Here is a 15,025-nt window from a genome sequence, read left to right on the forward strand (position 1 = left end):
ACAAGGACCCATGTTTTTTGTGTTAATTATCTTATATAAAAAGTCATGAGTTTTAGTTTGCTTAGCCAGTTGGTTAAAAATTATTGATATTCCAATATACATGTGATATTGTAGGTCAAGATGTAAGACTTTAATATCCTTTTATCCCCTATTAAGCTCATCAAATTTGGACTTATTCAAGAATATGTAATAAGATTAACCTATAGGAATATGTATTGAAATAAGCAAGTCTCCAAGTGAATTTAGGTAAGTTTTAATTCTTCAACTATGGAATTCCTCATTCAACTTTAAAAAATTATGAGCTTTATTTTATAAATTCAAACTTAACTAATTTTTGATTACTCAAAAGGGTTCAACTCATATTGATTTTAACCGGTGATGAAAGTATCTGCTAACAATATAAAAAATCATACATAATAATGTGAAGAATACTCAAGGGAAGAAAGGAGTTGCTTTCAAATTTGCAGGGTACCATTCTTATTTCACTGATATTATAATTTACTTAACAGATTGTTAGCATTGCTAAAATTATTATATATACTAAAATATAATCAATTTTCAAGTATTTTTTTACTATTTCATACTGACATTAATTCTACCCAATGAATGAAATTTTTGCTAGAAGTTTGTTTTTTTTTTTCCCCAAATCAGTGCATTATTCATTTTCTGAGCTGTAGTTGGTTGACTTGTGGTCTCAAAAAGATGTGTCTATATTCTAACTCCTCAAGTCTGTGGATGTGGCCTTATTTGGAAAAACGTTCTTTGCAGATGTAATTAAGCTAGAGGTCTAAAGATGAGACCATTCTGGATTAGAATAGGCACTACATTCAATGAAACATATAAGAAACACATTAGACACTTATTAGAAGATTAAATGTGGAGCAATATTTGATACTAGTTGTCTAAGAGTAATTTTCCACAGTATCAAACTCTCCTTGCTTCAGTGATGGATTCATTACTGGAAACAGTTTTGGTTAAAGTCAAATAATAATTTGAGAGCTAGTTTAACCTTTAATTTCATAATTGATTACCCTATCTGACCTTCAGCTGTTAGGGTAGTGGAACAATTCCTCCTTGATGGGTCACTTGAGTTTGGAAGATGAAAGGGTCTATCAAATGATTCCTGGTCCCATATCTGACCCCAATCCTTTCTCCTCTCCACCACACCATAGGACAGGGGTGTCATGAGACAAGTGAGAGCAAAAGAACGAGAGCACGCTCAGTTCCTCTGCTTAAGGAAAGTAACTAGAATTGAGATATGGACAGCTAGATTGAAATAGTAATAAGTATGTTATAGAAGCCAGTTTGACCTAGTGAGAAATGCCCATGGTTGAACAGGCTAAAGGAATTTGGATGTCTAATATTTAATTTCATTCTATCTGATGTGATGTAGCTCCACACCATTATCCCTAAACAAATAATAACAACCAACATTTATTAGATGCTTACCGTATACGAGGTAGTTTACTTTCATAACTTCACTTTATGCTTTTAATAGTTCTATGAAGTAGGAACTATTGTGAACCCCAGTCTTCAGGAAAGGTTTACAACATGCAGGTGCCTCATGGAAGCGATAATCTGGAGAAGTTAGAGGCTATATTCCATTTACATTCAGGTAAATGCAGACTAGAGAAAACACAGGGAGGTCAAAAATATTTATTCAAGCAGAAAGAGATGTCACACTGAGAGAAACATCAGAGTAACCCAAGAATTTCCAGGAAACACTGTGTTTCCTATCTTACAAAGAACATTAAATTTTTACAGGTTAGAGTGCCTCAAGTAGACTGAAAGACTTGAAGATACTGAGGCAACTGATACCTGAAGGCTATAAACCAACACTGATGGACTAGTTCATAGAACATGATATATAGAACTAATGATTTAGTTTTCTTTTTTGTATTTTGACTAATTCTTAGTATTTTTGTTAGAACAAATTGAGACATTTATACATCCCAATTTTCCAATTCTGTAAATGCTTTTTTTTTTAAGAATACTAAGATTTGGATCGATTAGAGTGAAAAAAAGAAAAAAGTCTTGAACAAATTTAGACAGGGTTTTTCTGATGAAATGTTGTTGTAAAATTTTATCATAAGGAACACAATCTCCACACCCGTAACAGTTCTTTTCTCTAAGAACATGTTTAGTGTGTGTTGCAATACATTATCTTACATAAAGATCTACTTCTAGATACATAGGGAACCTCCAGAGAAGTTGGTTAATTGTCATTTTTAACTAGGCATGGATGTTTATGTAGCACACTTGTCAGAAAATATTAGTAGCCTGTTAATTGAACAGATTAGATTAAAGGAGTAGGAGCTGTTTGTCACTCACCAAGTTTGAGTAATAAGGAAAATAGTGAACATGTACTGGGATGCACGTGCCTCCACTTCTTCTCTTTTGTCTTCATTCCCTTTTATCTTGCAAGGGTTGAGACTACAGTGCTATGCCTCCAAGGGGGCCTCCAGCTCCCTGAGAAACACCAGGCTGGGACCTGGTGTCAGTGGTTTTCCCCTGCTGCAGCAGCTTTGGGGCTCTTCATAATGGGAGTGTAGGGGCTGACCCTTCAGACAGGTTTGAAATCAACTCTTGGGACCTTTCTCCAGGCCTCTGTCTCTTAATAACAAACACAACTTTATTTAAAATGCCAGACATACTTTTTAGAAATGTTAAGAATCACTGAAGAAAGAAAATCCTGTCAGCAACCCTGTGTTTGAATTCATTTCGCCATTGTTTCTTTTAAAATTAGAAGGCAGTCACTGTGCTTTAGTGCAGCACTTCTCGAACTGGTTATGGTAAAGAATCAGTTTTTCATTTTTTGGTTTTAATTCCCAATCCATTGCATAGTTATACTTTTGGAAAATATTGTAAAAATGAATTACTACAATTAAATAAAGACAATAAAATATTAGTCTACTTTTTAATTATTATATTCAACAACATAAAATTACCCTTATCAAACTGCCATAAAAATTCCTAAACACTTGCTTTCGATCTCTGTACTCATCTTGCGGTGGCCCAAGATCAGCCTTATTCCACAGATTTTAGTTCCTGTAGCACTATGTTAGTGCTTTGGTTGGGATTTTAGTTTTATGAATAATTGAAACCTATTGATTGTTTTAATTTAAAAACTTTTTTTTTTTTCCAGCAAGAGCTGATTCTTGTGGAAACCGCCTACCTTCCATATGCCCTTCCATTTAACATTAGAGTTTAAAAGTCTGAGGGGAAAGGGACTGTGTGAATAAATCCAGCCCATACACGTCTATCAGTGGGACTTTAAAATTATTTTGATCCCTCCAATTTTTCCTCACCCTTTTGGAGAAGTGGTAATATCGTCTCTTTGTCAACTAATCTTTATTCCTTTCCAAACTTAGAGTAAAATAAGTTAAGCTTGTAGCTATAGCAATTACACTTAATGCCCTCCCCAAAATGCACAATATCTTACGCACTGAAACAAAACAAAAAAAGAAAATATAAATAGACAACTAAGCACATATGTTTATGATTAAGAGCTTGGTGTCCAGAGCCAGATTACCTGGATTCAAATCCTGACCCCCAACAGTTATTAACTGTGTGACCTTGGGTAAGTTACTCAATATCCTTGTACCTCAGTCCCCTATCTGTAAAGTAAAAATATATAAAACACCTATCACATAACCCTCAGAGTTTTAAATAAAACGCTTGAATTTTGGGCACCTTTGTTGCTTAAATCTCACATACTATTATTGTTTGGACATTTGTTTTAGGCTCCAGACTAAAGCATACTTTCAAGATTGGTTTGACGACTAGGGCTCAAGAAATCTAAACCGTGGTTTCTGGTTCCAATCAAGATGCAATAAACACATAACATCCTACTTCTTCCTCCAAATGCAACTAAAAACCCTGGACATAATACATACAGCAGCTATTTGAGGACTCTGAAAAGTAAATGGTAGTAGGCAGATTGGGGAAAGAAACCAAAACTTGATGTAGCACCAAATCAGTGATGAGTTTCGCATTTTTTTTTCTTCTCTAGTATCTCTTGGCAATGAAAACTCAAAGAGCCTAAAACCTGGGACTATGCATTGAATGTTAATAGAAACACTGCCAAGAGAAGCTATTTTCTGGCCACTAAGCAGGAAGGGGGTTCCCTAGGGTCAGAGAAAGTTGGAGAAAATCCTCTTTTTGTGTTTTTTTTTTCTGTTGTCTTTCACCCTAGCCCCCAGACAATCCCGAATGAGCAGTGACAGCAATGGCAGTGACTGTCAGGCAGGTACCTAAAACTCAAAGGAAGTAACATTTTTTTTTTTGACCACAGGAACTCTGGTCCCAAGACTGTAGCCCCATTGTTTCTTTACCTTTGTATTGGATTGGCCAAAAAGTCTGTAAGATGTTACAGAAAAACTCACACAAACTTTTTGGCCAACCCAATACATCCTCTTGCTGGTTGGCCCAGGAGATGGACACAGTCATAGTAATTATGCAGCAGTGTGGGGAATCTAAAGCCCTGGCATTTTAGCCAAAGGACCATGAAAGGTGCTCCTGTGAGATAGAGGAGTCAGGGACATCACAGAGAGGAGGCAGCTCAGGAAAATAATTCCAGAAAGTTATATATGAACCCTTGGGGTCAGTCACAAGTTGTGCACACTTAAATCCGACTCTAATCAGCATATCAAAGACTTTCAGAACTAAATTGTGGGGTAACCATTTTCCAGATGCTAGACTGCTACTGGGTGGAGCACACAAAAGACAGGTTCAGATAGCACATTTTGTAAAGGCTTCAAAAACTGCACTGACTTTGAAATTACAGCCCACAGACAGCAACTAGAAATTTGTAGCCAGAATCTAACAGGATCAATAACTACTGAAAAAAAAAATTACAAACAATATTCTTCATAATATTTAAACAAAACAAAATCATAATATTAAAAATGTTCAGGATAAAATCCTAAAATCACTTAACTTACAGAGAAAAATAAAATCTCAAATATCACACAAGAAAAATGGCAATCAACAGGCACCAAAACTGAGATGGCAAAAGGTAAAAATTATCAGAGAAAGACATTAAAGTAGATATTTTAATTGTATTCCAAAAAGTAATGCCAGGCTTCCCTGGTGGCGCAGTGGTTGAGAGTCCGCCTGCCGATGCAGGGGACACGGGTTCGTGCCGCGGTCCAGGAAGATCCCACATGCAGCGGAGCTGCTGGACCCATGAGCCATGGCCGCTGAGCCTGCGTGTCCGGAGCCTGTGCTCTGCAAGGGGAGAGGCCACAACAGTAAGAGGCCCACGTACCACAGAAAAAAAAAAAAAAAAAAAAAAAAAAAAAAGCAATGCCAAACACTCTTGAAATGAATGGAAAGACAGAAAGTCTCAATAGAAGACATAAAAACAGAACCAAAGGCAAACTTTAGACCTGAAAAACACAACAACAAAAACTAAAAACTCACTGGATGGATTCAAGAACTAAATGGAGATGAAAGAGTCAGTAAATGTGAACATAGATCAATAGAAAGTATCCAATCTAAAAAAAGATTGAAAAAACAATGAACAGAGTTTTGGGGATCTGCGAGACAATACCAAAATGTTGTTCAATATCACTGACGTCCCAGAAGGATAATAGAAGGAATATGGTTAAGAAAAACTGTTTTAAGAAATAATGACTGAATACTTTACAAATCTGACCAAAGACATGAACTTAGAGATTTATGATGCTCAGTGAAACCTAAATAGGATAAATGCAAAGAAATCCATGCCCAGAAACACCCTAATCAAACTCCTGAAAACAAATGACAAGCAAAACATCTTGAAAGCGCCCCTGCCAAATGAAACATTGCATGCATATACAGAGACAATTCGAATGGCAGCAGATTTCTTATCAAAATCCAGAGGGCGGTAGTCTGAAAGCAGCAGGGCATTTTTAAAGTGCTGAAAGAAAACTGTCAACTGAGAATTCTTTATCCAGTGAAATTATCCTTCAGGAATGGAGGAAAAATAGATATTCTCAGATGAAGAAAAACTAGAGAATTTGTTGCCAGCAGCAATACTCTTAAAAAAAGGCAAAACGGAGTTATTCAGATTAAAGAAAAATGTCACTGCAGGGCAACTTGGAATGTCAGCAATGAAGGAAGAGGAACAGAAACAGTAAACGTTAGGGTAAACATAACAGACAAATATCCCCTCTTAGCTTTTTAAATTATGTATGATGATTAAAAGTAAATATTATAACAGTCTGATAGGGTTTTCAATATATGTAGATGTAATACATATTACAACTACAATATAAATAGGGGAAGGTAAAAGGACCTATAAGGTAGTAAAGTTCCAATATTCCACTTGAAGTGTAAAATATTAATTCTAAGTGCATTGTAAAAAGTTAACTAGGTATATTTTAATCCTTAGATCAACCAATAATAAAAAATTACAAAGAGATATAGTAAAATACTCAACATACAAACTAAAATGGAATACTAAAACATAAATATTCTAATAATTCAATAGAAGGCAGGAAAGGGAAAGAATGAAAAAACAAAAGGAACGAATAGGAAAACATGATATCATTGTAGCCTAAATCCAAAAATATCAATAATTATATTTAATTTAAATTGTCTGAACACACCAATTAAAAACCAAGGTTTTCATAATGAATTTTTAAAATCCCAGACCCAGCTACATGGTATCTACAAGAAACTCTCTCTATATACATCTTTTCCATCCTTTCCAAAGGACGGAAAAACATGTACCATGCAAACACTAACCACTAACCAGAATGATATAGAAGAACTGAACAAAATCATCCATCAACTGGATTTAGTTGACATTTGTAGGACACTCCACCCAACAACAGCAGAATACATATTCTTTTGAAGTACACATGGAACACTCTCAAGATTGGCCATCTCTTGGTCATAAAAACATCTTAACAAATTCAAGGGAATTGAATCATACAAAGTATACTGTCTGATCATTAGGGAATTAAACTAGAAATCAATAACAGAAAGATAACTGAAAAATCTCCAAATACTTGGAAATTAAAAAACATACTTTTTTTGTTGAAGTATAGTTGATTTACAATATTATTAGTTTCAGGTGTACAGCATAATGATTAACTATTTTTACAGATCATTTTCTTTATCCATTCATCTGTTGATGGACACTTGGGCTGCTTCCATAACTTATCTATTGTAAACAGTGCTGCTATAGACATTGGGGTGCATGTATCTTCGAATCAGCGTTTTTGTTTTGGTAGTTACATTAATCGGTATGTGTGAAAACTCAGAGAAGCGCAGACCAAAAAAAAACAAGTCAATTTTACTGTATGTAAACTTTAAAATAATAATAAATGAATCTGAATATCTTACTTCATTTGTTCATAATTCAATGTGTGACACTGGAAACAAACTGTAGCCATTTTAATGCATCAATTTCCCTAGCTTAGAGTTCTAAAAAATTATTTTGTATTGTTGTACTTATAGGATTAATGAGATAATGTTTGCGAAATGCTTTGAGCTCCTTAAAAGGAAGTTGCTATGCAAATATAAAGTGTTGCTATATCATTACCCAGGCACTATTTTTTTCTTTTGCTTATATGATGAAGTTTATGATCATCTTCATTTTTCACATTATTTTTAATGAATTGTAACAATAAAATGTGGTAGCCAAGATACAAAATGAAACACATGTGTTAATGAGGCTAAAACTTTGTAATTAGAATTTGAAATATCAGTCTGTCTAAAGATAATTGGCTCTAATGATTATTTCTCTATGTACACAAGCCACAGTTTTATGATGTCCAAGTGCGACTTATTCTGCAGTTTTGCCTACAGAGCATACTTCAAGTCACTATCTCCTCTGAGATGTTCTTTGTTTATCTGGGTGCCTGAATAGAGGGAATTAAGAATGACGAAAAAATTCACATCTGATGGAAAGAGCACTCTGTCTTCGAAAGGGAGTAATGAAAGTGTAGTCAGTTTAATTTTAGACTCTGCTCGTATCACTTATTTTTTTAAAAAAAGGCTTTTAATCTCATTATGAACAAAAGCATGACTTAATATTTAAATTCTTGGACTCCAAACAAAATTTTTATTTTACTTTCTTAAGTGTAAAATAGGGATTCCACAATTCCCCTTGACAAAATAACCAATAGCTTCCTATATACTTTGGGACAAAGTGTGAATTCTTCTTCCTAGTTTTTGAGGCCTTTGTTAGTATTGCTCTAATTAACCTGGACAATGTTATTTCCTGGATCTACCTCCATATTAACCCTCTACTTCATCAAGAGCTTTTCCTTTGTTCAATTCATTCTTACTTCTTTATCCTTCAAGTGATTCCTCTTGCTCCTCTGCTTCCATCTAGAGGGCTGAAAGCACCCACAATGAACCCAGTTTTTTGGAGATTTTGCAGTAGACCTATATATAGGTCACATTCAGGTATTTGCTTCTAATAACCCATGTCTCTCTGGAAGGTAGTGGAATGCAGTAGTCAACCAATACGAGACAGTTATCCACCTTCAAGAGTGGAGACAAAATTATGAGAGAAAAGAAAAATAATCTATTTGGATCTCCTTGAAAATTGAGATCACTAAGTGTCCAAAGCTCAACTAAAGTGTAACCTCAGTTCTCAGACCAAAACAAGTTGAGTATTTCAAAAGGAAGAGATCCAAGGGTTTCAGGTTTATTAAAAAAGAGTATAAAACATGAAGATCCTTTCATTTCCCAGAAAAAATCAATCTTAATTCAAAATCTTACCATTTCATTCAAGGTACAGAAAGAAGTTTTGAGGCAAATGTTCACGCTTTTCAACAGAAAGTAGCTGGTGGCCCAGATTCATTTAAAGAAACTGTCACTGTCAAAAGTCCCTAGACACAATCTATGACACAAATGAGGTCCAGGGAAGGATGTGACTTTTCCTCTTTCAAAACAGCATTTGCCCCCAGAGAATTAGAAAACATATGCATCACTGACATCTTGCTGACATTCAACTTAAACCATGCTTTCATGAAATCTATGAATTAGAAGGTAAGTTAGAAGTCAGCTTGCCCAGCTTCTTGTCTTGCTATAGAAACAAGAAATGAACTTCAAAGAGGTGAAAATTGTTTCTGTCTAAGCCCTGACATTCATATATGTGGTTCAGAAATCTGTGGAATACATGGAATTCTTACTGAATAGTACTTTATTAATTTTTAGATCCCACAGCTTTTGTAACAGTAAGTAATTTGAATTCATCTTGTAGGTAACTGGCAGCAGAGTCTTTGAAGATTTCAGAGCCTATGAGTACAATGATTAAAGCAATTTGGGGGACGGTAAATCTAGCAGAGGTGTGTAGAGTAGATGATACGGAGAGGAATCTGAAGGAGAAGATTTCACTTAGAAAACATTACATTGCAGCTGATTTGAAAATAAATTGATAATAGTGATTGTTAGATGTGTTGAATTTAAGTCATGGGGTGGGAACCTCTAGATAGATATAGATTATGGAGATTATCTATAGATTTATAGAGAGATGTAACTGGAATGTTGAGAGTTTGACGTGGTCAATATGGATTTGGGAATGTTAGCTAAAGTAACAGTTGAATTCATGGAAATAAGTCATATCAAAAGAAGAAAATATTGAAAGAGAAAAATAATAAAACCTTGGGAAATGCAGATAGAGGTAGGAGAGAGGAGGAAGTTAACATCTGTTGAGCTGTAACATATGCCAGCAATTTGGCTAAGAAATTTAAATACTTATCTTAGTTATCCCACCTGCACTCTGAAACATACATCATTGCCATTCTACTTTTGAGTAGACAGAGAGACTTTAGAGGAACTTGTCTAAATTCACTAAACAAGGAATGGAGTTGGGATTTGGATCCAGGCTTCTTAAGCTTCAGAATTCAGGCCTTTCCCGTAGCCCATCAAAACAAATGGAGGCAGGACACCAGAGATGGAAGTTAGAGGGAATATGGGCAGTAACCACATCTGTCTTTTCATCTGCTATATTCCCAGCACATAGAAAGTGGTCAAAAATAGTTGTTGAATGATTAAAGAATAATAATTATCACTGATTGATGGATGTCTCAGATCAAGGATGCACTAAAGAGTTTTATATGCATTATCCTGTTCAATCTCTCAAAATACCCCAATAAGAGATCACAATGTTTTCATGGTCACCCAGAATTCAAGACAAAGTTAGTCTGTCTCTTCATTTGGGTTTCTAACCTCTATGTTATCTTGAGAAAATCCATCAGTTTTGAGTTTAAAGCCACTGATGACTCATGTGAGAAGAGATTCATTGATGACAAAAATGAACATTTTATTCCATGGAATATAAATACAGAAGCCGAAGAAAAAGGAGTGAGGAATTTTCCAGAGAAATAAAAGACAGTAATTAGATGTTTGCTAGAAGAAGGAAGGCCCAACTTGATTTGTTTAGGTTTTGTTGGAGGTGGGAAGCTGAACTTGTTTTAAGTCAAAAGATAATTTGTTGATGGATACCAAACAGAGCAAGGTTAATTGGGGGCTGCGTTCTGTCTGAAAAAAGGCAAGAAAGAATCAGAAGAGTTCAGGTAGGAGGGTTACTTAGCCTTTGAGAAGATTTAAAAAAGATTCTTTCTCTGAACCTGCAAGAAAAGTTCAGAGCTGGGAGAAAGAAAAACAAGTCAAACCAAAGGGACAAAGGAGCAAAGAAGCTGGAGGTGCTGAGGAAAACATGCAAAATAGCTACCACTAGTGCCAACCCTTTCTCTTTCGAAAAACAATTTGGAACATTCTCCTCAAGCAGCATGCTGCTGTTAGCTGAGGTTAGTGTTAAGGGTTTGAAGGTTCATGCAGGCCCCACCCACACCCACTCATCCCTTATTGTGGAGATAGGGAATGTTTTTATCCACTTGAGTACCGGGAGTCATGTTGTTCGGACACGCAGAGCCTTAAATGAGGGAGAAATAGATTAAGTGAAAATTTTAAATGAGACATTTCAATTTCACATATAATTGAAATTTAATTACCTGATAGTTTATTTGCTCATCATAAGAAGTCTGAATAAATGAGAAAAATTTGGATTCTCTGAATATTTTCTCCTAATGTATCTCTCTTTTTATTTATAATAGATTATATATGTTTTCAGGGTGTTTGTTTAAAGTCCTATGGACATTCTTAAAGTGAGGTTAATATTATTAACTCTGAAGACTTTCATAACAGGGGAGTGAGAAGCTCAGCAAATCTTTTCCCAAAGAGCAATAATACACCTAGCAAATTTTCCCAAAACAACCACTTTAGGACCATGGAAATTGGCCAAGGGCATACAATGAACTGATAAGCATTTATTCAGGAAAAACTAACCAACCCTTACTAAGAACAATGGGAGTCTGTGGCCTTTTAGCTTGCTCCCCTCCTCCCCTCTCCCCTTGACTCTGTGGCAAGGGAGTTCTACCAGGGTGGGGAAGGCTAGGAAAAACCAGGGGTCTTACTGACAGCAGATGGCTGACTTGATTTGGAGCAGAACACGGAAAACCCACTTCTAGAGTTATTGTCAAAAACAATAGCAATCTCATCATGAACAAACATTTAAGGACAACATTACAGCTATCCTGAGGTTGCAATACAGATTGGGATAATGAACGGATTGGTAGAACAGCCAGAAATTTACTAGGAAGATACAGAGGAGGTTTTCACATACCCCTCGTGGCTCAAAAGCTATGTGTATGTACAAAGGTGTATACACACAGAAGAGTCTGAGCCTTAGGCATCTACTTTTCACCTGAGTGAAAGACCTTGCACACAGAGAGAATAAAAGCATCTCAGGGAAAGAAACTTATTAACTGCTTGAACCTAACCCACACTTTGATTCACCAGCAAAGGACAGAAGTCTAACTGGCTCAAGGTGCTTAAACACAATCTCTGAACTATCACTGACCACTAACCTATGCTGTCCTAGATGTGGCATCTAGGAAGCCAGTCTTAAAAATAAAAATAAACAAACTAAAACTGAGCAGAGACATAAGCAGATGCGTACTTCAGGGAAGACAGTTTCTAGAGTATTAATCCTGATAAGTTACTGAACAAACAAAAGCAACAACAATAACTATGATGGGGATGATAAGAGATGAGTCACAATACAGAGTGGCTACAATATGTTAGTTAAAATCCATAATTTTGACATGAAAAGAAAGAGGAAAGTGTGATGCATACACAGGATAAAAAAGCATTCAATGGAAACTGTCTCTGGTGGGGTAGAGGATGGGAGAGAGGGCCCAGAAATTGGACTTAACAATGGCTTCAAAGTAGCTATTACAAACATGTTCAAAGAACTCAGGGAAACCACATTTAAAGAATTGGAGGAAAGTATGATAATGACTCAACTAATAGAAAATACTTTTTAGAAAGATAAGCATAACAAAAAATAACCAGAGAGAAAATTTACATTTGAAAAAAAGTAAAATAAAAAACTCACTGGAGAGGCTCAACATCAGATTTGATTTGGCAAAAGAAAGAGTAAGTGAACTTAAAGATAAATCAGTACAGATTATCCAATCTGAAGGACAGAAAGAAAATGAAAACAAAAACAAAACAAAACAAAAACAGAGTTTCAGAGACCTGTAAAACTCACCAAGCACACCAACTTATATGTAATGAGAGCCCCAGACAGAAAGGAGAGAGACAGAAGGGCAGAAAAGTATTTGAAGAAACAATGGTCTGAGTCTTCCCAATTGTATGAAAAAAATTATCTACACATCTAAGAAGCATAAGCTCAAGTAGGATAAAAAAGAAATCCACACCTAGATACATGATCTTAAACTGCTGAAAGACAAAGAGAAAATACTGAAAGCAGAAAGAGAAAAATAATTCATCACATATAAGGGAACCACAATACGATTAAAGGTGACTTCTCATCAGAAACAATAGAGGCTAAAAAGCAGTAGGATGAAAGAAAAAAACAAAAAACAAAAAACCCCGTGAACCAAGAATTCTATATCCAGCAAAACCTTCCTTCAAAAATAAATGTGAAATAAAGGCATTCACAAGATATGCAAAGACTGAGAGAACTTGTTGCTAGCAGACATGTCTTAAAGAAATCCTCAAGAAAGTCATTCAGGCAGAAAGGAAATGACTCTAGATAGTACCCTCCCTGAATTCACATGAAGAAATAAAGAGCAATGGAAAAGGTAGGTAAATATAAAAGATGATATATTTTTTTACCTTCCTTCTCTCAACTGATTTAAAGGATAATTGTATAAAATGATAATTACAAAAAATTGGGTTATAACATATAAATCTATAACATATATGATAATAACATCACAAATAAGGGTGGAGGGAATGGAGCTATATTGGAGCACAGTTTGTATATTTCACCAGAATTTAGTTATTACTGATGTGAAGTAGACTGTGATAAGAACAGATGCATATTAAAATCTCTAGAGCAATCACTAAAAAATAACTTAAAAATAGTAAAAAATCCAACAAAAGAATTAAAATGTTACATTAATAATAACTATCTAACAAAAAAGAAGATAAAGAGGAGCAGGGGAACAAAAAAGACATGAGACATGTCAAATGCATGGTAAAAGGATAAACAGGAGTTAACAAGGCAAGAGGGTAGGGTGGAGAGGACACCCCACATTTTCTGAGTGTTTCAGACAATGTGAAAAGACTGAGATGAAAGAGCCTGTTCCCTTTTGGCAACTAAAAGCAGTTGGCCCTTCTCCATGGGCCTCAGTGTATCTTCAGAGGAACCAGTATTTGGTTCCTTAAAACAGGTTTAAACAGACAGTATGTAAAATGTAATCACTTCATAGAGGTAGTCAAACTTAACACTGACTGGATAATGGATGCAAAGAGGAGGCAGACGGCTTTCTTATTCTCACTGCTGTACTTATTGTACACATTCAGTACAATGGCTGACCATATATTTTTTTAAAAAGTCTCCACGACAGTGAGTATTCACTAAACTCAAAGATTCTTTAGGGCTAATGGACAAATCGAAAGCATCACTGATCAAAATATTTTTCTAAGCACTGTCCTCTTGCTCAGGCCAGAAGCAAGAATAGTGGGAGTTTGCTCTAGTGGTTCTGGATATATAGAGATCAGCAAATTTATGACATCTTGAATAGACTGATAATGTCGTTTAAGGAATAGCGCCACTGCAACAATGACAGAGGACACATCCTCCCTAAATCATGCGTCAGTCATTTCTCTCATCTTTGTCAGAATCAGAAGATTCTTCTGTATCAAAAACGTTGCTCTGCCTCTTGTATTAAACACAGACTACTGCCCATGTCATTAAACACAATGATATACCACTGATGTGAAGTGTGGACAACTGCATTGATGATATTTAGCATAAAAAGTGGGTGCTGGTTCAGTGAAATTGGATTCTTTGCAGTATCAACTGATATTTTGGATGGAAGCAAGTGGCATGACTTTCAGCGGCCCATTTTTTTTCTGAACATTAGCAGTTACTTACTCTTTCCTTTGCTTGAATAAGTTGTGTCGGTAGCATGGCCACACAGATATCCTTTTGACATGCTACTCTGAATGTAACAGAAAGAGTAATGTTTGTTACAAACTGCTGGAATAGTTGGTAAGGCTGCCCCCCAAAAAGCTGAAACCATTATTCCTCCATAATATTTTCTACTATTGTCTACTTCATTCCTGAACTTACTTCTTCCCTTGAGTTCTATAATATTACTTCATGTAATTCTATCTTTAAATATTCCTTTTCAATTTTCCTTTTTTTCTGATTGAACCATTCATGTTGATATTTCTCAGGTTTGTGTCCTATGATCATTCTTTCTCATTCCACCCCCAAGGACCTGAGTCATTCTAATCAACTTGTGGTGAGTTATTGACTCCCAAATCTGTACCTTCAACTCCAGAATTCTTCCCTAAACTCTACACACATATCTAAATATCTTCAGGATATCTCAAACTTGATGTCTAACAGGAACTTTATATTCAACATGTTCAAATGTGAACTTACCCTTTTTAAGGCTATAATTCCTTTTGATTAATAGTTCCATCATTCATCTGAGCTAAAACCTAGGATTCACTCTGGACTCCTTTAAATTCCACA

Source organism: Delphinapterus leucas, chromosome 2 (assembly GCF_059928025.1).
Source record: "Delphinapterus leucas isolate spDelLeu-1000000601 "Yukka" chromosome 2, BTC_Dleu_Yukka2, whole genome shotgun sequence".
Classification (NCBI taxonomy): domain Eukaryota; kingdom Metazoa; phylum Chordata; class Mammalia; order Artiodactyla; family Monodontidae; genus Delphinapterus; species Delphinapterus leucas.